The sequence below is a fragment of the Gymnogyps californianus genome, chromosome 14 (assembly GCF_018139145.2).
Source record: "Gymnogyps californianus isolate 813 chromosome 14, ASM1813914v2, whole genome shotgun sequence".
Classification (NCBI taxonomy): Eukaryota; Metazoa; Chordata; class Aves; order Accipitriformes; family Cathartidae; genus Gymnogyps; species Gymnogyps californianus.
In genome coordinates, this window is record NC_059484.1 from 4141341 (window position 1) to 4146182 (window position 4842).

Here is a 4842-nt window from a genome sequence, read left to right on the forward strand (position 1 = left end):
TCAATTAAGCCACCGTGGCAAAGTGGAGGGTGTTAACTCATCACACTAGAGAAGACACCTGCCCACATCCTGTTCAGAAGTTATGAAGACAAAACTCAAATGGCAGTTTACTAAGTTACATACCCACGCCACTCTTCTTGTCTGTCTTCTGCCATCTCGCCATCATACACGAATCCGTGAGGCTGCGAAGGATGCCCACCGCCAAGGAAACCAAGATTTACGGGATGCAGATTCCAAGATAGGTAACAAAGGCACTGGAAGCAAGATCCCTTTCCCAGCTGCTGTCAGCGAGGAGCAGCAGGCAGGCTGAGGCAGCTGCAAGGGTTCTGTGAGATTTGCTGCTGTTCTGAGCTTCCTTCCTCTTTTCTGAAGATCTCGTACCCCAGCGGCATGGGGGAGGGGAATCCCAAACTGGGTGTTTCTGTTGCATGACACTGGCTGTAACACATAAGCAGGCAAAAAGGAGAAAAACCACCCCAGTCCTCTCCTGCACCACCCCTAAACTTAAGAACTTAGCTAGAAGGCTACTGTGTGCAAAGCCCAGCTACAGTAACAATCTCTAAACATTGGTTAGCTCAGTTTCGAAACGTCAAGGGGCCTTATTTCTTAAAGGACACCAAAACCAGATTTTTAAGATTTGACTCCACAAGACACTACATCTTAAAAACTACTTCCTTCTAACCTGTCCTGGAGAGGGGATTTGTTTTTCGTAATAAGCTACCCCTCATAAAAGAAATGAGGACAAAGCCACAACTTTTGAAACCGCACCCACTCTTTTTTATTTCTGTCATTTTACCTCTGGAGGAAAAAGTAGGAGAGTTTCTCTTTATTCTCCAAACAAAGCAGCACTTTCTTAAAGACATGTTGTAAAGACAAAACTTCAAAAAGTAATTTATTGTGTATTTACAGCCTTTACTTTCACACGGGCTGCTGTGTGAGCTAACTTCCATCATGACATTTTGGATGTGTAAGATCAAGCCAAGTTGTTTGTAATTTGCATTAAGGACAACATACCAAATTGAAGACAATTGTCACCTTCATTCATGTTCTTTACTTATAGTTTGGAATTTAAAAAAAAAACGGAACAAACAGAAAATGCTTTAAAAGATTTACTGTTTCTGTATCTCCTGCTCAGTACAAAGTCATATGATGATCCTGTCCTCTGGAGATTACATTGCAACTGAGCAATCATTGTTTATCAAAACTGTTTAACAGTGCTGTGCTACATCCATCAGGATACTTTTGATAACACGTGACATGTCAGTTCTTGATTTTAACCAGCAATCATGAGAAGCACAGACTGCCAGTCTGTCTCATTGCACATAGAATTCCGATACCTATTTCTGGAGGAAAACCACCTTAAACTTTACCACAGATTTGCTTGAATTGCCCTGATCTTAACCATGTCCACATATAGGCATAGCAAAAGGATTTAGCTAGTTATTTTTTTAGCTAGCTATTTTCCTCCCTCAAATAACATTGAAATTCATGTTATGTTTATTAAAGTGAGCTAGATGCTAAGCAACTCAGATTATCTCCATCTACAGACAATCAGGTTCATCTAAGAGTCCTAAATCTTTTCCATGGAACATCCAATTTATATTGTTTATCTATCAAAAAAAAGATTTGGAGGCTGAACCATTTCATCTTTTAGTTTACTATGTATTTTAATAACTTCCTAACCAGCAATAACTATCTTCCTTACTCCTCTGAATCCCTGCTGCAGCAAACCACCCCTTCCCATATACTATTTGGCCTAGAGGTCATGACTTGCATTAATTTTCTTGTTCTACTTTGCTCTTCCTCATTATGTTTCCCTGTAATACAGAAGTCCTGAGGAAAATCTTTCCTTTCTAGCACTCATTTAAAAACATGCTTCATCATGTAGGTCTAATAAACCTCATTAATACAATACTATATTTTGAAAAGAAATGATCTGAAGAAATGATATACAGAAATTTCACCTCCAAACTGGGATCCTATTTGCAATACTTCTCTGATGCCCTGGATCTCTTCCATCTCAGAGATCTAATTCTGCAGAGTACAAGACATCTAAATACCACCATACATTTGGACCCAGCTCTGTCCCCACCTCAGAGCACACGCCTCCCTTCTTACCATCCCACCTCACCACAAGTGCCCTGCGTTGAGAACCCAAACTTCTGCAGTCACTGCTGCTTCCCACCTCCCATCCCCGGCCCCCGCCCCCAGCTCTCAGCATTGCACACAGCTGCTGTGGCTTCCTCCTGTCAAACTTTCATGATGATGCTTTTTCAACTCGTTAGCTACTAGCACCTACAACCACTTTCCCATAAGTTAGCTAAGACCATCTCCTCATCTGACTGTGTCTGAAAAAGTCCTAGCTCTAACTTCTAAAATGGATTGAGCAACAAAATAATTTTTCAGCTTTAAGAGGAAAATGCATCCAGCCAGTAAAGCGTGCGTGGCAACCCTAAAATCCTATGTTCCTACAGCAGAGGACAAACCCCAACATTGGTCTAGAGAATTAAGGCGGGTAATAGTTATGCCCTTTGTCAGCGGAGATTTTTATTCCAAGTATTTGTTGGTTTATTTGTGTAATTACCATTCCACATTACTATTCCACAGAAAATAGCAGACAGGTAATCATTCATCACCCTCACGTACCTTACCATCTTTTCCTTAAGTCTTTTTCCAGGCAGAAGGTCTTTACAGGCAAGTAGAAAATTCCTTGCTTCCCCAAAAGATAAAAATCTTTTTGCCTAGGGAATTCATGGGTAGAACTTACCTTTTGGGGGGTTGGGGGGGCAGGCAGAAGAAGAAAGGAGAGAATTCTTGCTTCCTTTAATATTGCTATCAATTTCAGAAAACAAGATCTTGTAAAATGCTGACTATCTAATTATCAATTTTTAGCTATACTAACTTCTGTTATACAGAAGAATTTAAGCAGAACACAACAGTTGCATTTACCTGGCTCTAAATTCTATTATATGCCAAGATCTGTCAGCACAGTTGCAGGAAAGCAACTGATGCACTAGAAAGAAAATATGCAAAATATTTTCATGCACTTAAAGAACAATACCTTAAGTATGTTATGGCACAACAAAAGCCTCTATTCCAGGCATCTTCCCACACCTGCTAGTTGTAATTCTGCAAAAGACTTGTAAGCATGCATGTATTATCTAAGATGATAAAGACTACATGCTCTAAGTAAACTACAACAGTACAGGTAAAGCAGTAGTTTTGGGGCACAGATAACCCTAATCAGTTTTATTCATTTGTTGAAATGACATCCTAGTTTTGTTTGTAGCATTAATTAACAAGTTATTTCAATTAAACATTTAGAAATTTCATATGCCAAGTAGCTCAACATAAACTGTCTTAGTAGACAATCTACAGTTCAGTACTCCCACTTAAAGTACATGCATCCAATGTCAAGTTACTGAAAGTTTTCCTCTAACTAAAAAAAAATTATGTACTTTAGTTGTTTTATGCTATTTACACTTCAGTGTATAGTGAGAGTAAACAAAGTTCACCATTTGCATAAAATGGGTTGTCTTCTAACATTCTGTAGCATAAAAAGCATGATTTCTTCAGTGTAGTATTATTTAAGTTCACATGTGTGGTCAAAGTCAAGAAGAGTAAGAACTATTTCATGGATATGTGTTAGCATCCTGTAATATCATGGAATATCTTAAAAGTTAAGAAGAAATAAGATAGTCTCAGTTTATATAGACTTCATTAACAGGAGACTGAAGGATTTGGATAGATACTATATTTCTTAGATTGATGAAGTAATACAAATAGATTCTATGAGACATGGATTTATGACTGTTTTGTTCAACAACAGCAGTAACAGCCACCAGGCTGTGCCTAAATTTAACTATGTAGAAATGGACCGATAACAAGTTCAAACTGCATCGGAGAGTGAGAAGCCACACCTGCGCATTTAAGTTTACTTCACCACATCTTTAGTCACTTCTGGTGTCACTCAAACTGTTACAGTTCGATATTTGTTGAGAGAGTGACTGACGAGCTAAAGCCACCCATGTGCACAGTCATAGTTAACAAAATTCTAGGCATCACTTCTGAACTGGTACAACTGTAAACAAGCATATCCAAACAGTTGTCTTCGACAGGTACATTCAACAGCTCCATAAAGGCACATGTAGTTAGGAATTTCTCTAAAAGTAAACCTGTAACAAACACCGTTACATTTCTGCAAAAGATGACTTAAGACACTGGATTTGTAAGGTACATCTGTACATTATCTAGAAGTGTTCTGGTGATGGTGGAAAAATTACAGTCAGCATCACTTCTACAGTGCAAGCTAGCAAATGAAACAGTGATTTGACCAAAGCTAGAATACAACAAAAAAATTTCTTTATATAGCATGTTTACTTTTACTGTCTCTTGGTGCTGACTAGCAGTATCTGACATGAGCTTGAAGTTGCATCTCTTAAAATACAGAGGCATGTTAGGAGTCTTGGATTCCAAAGTACCAATGGAAGTTAACATATAGCAGATCAAGCTGTCAAATCTAAAACCGACTGGGTTATAAGATTCTTCCCCAAGACATTTTTTCATAATGGATTTAAAAGGAGAAGTCTTAAAGAGCTTTCAACCTTAAATACTGAGTCTTTTACTTAGAAAGTAGCTAACCGATTCACTAGACAGGGCTAAACTGTAGTATAGTGACTCAAATGAAGTAATCTTAAACTTCCATATAAATGCTGAAAAAAAAAAAAAAATCAATGGAACTAGCTTAAATGTTCTTAGAATTATTCTGCATGAAGTATCAACAGAAAGTTACAGAAAGTTAAGATTTGTCTTCTAAAAACACAAAGACACACAGCCCGTGCA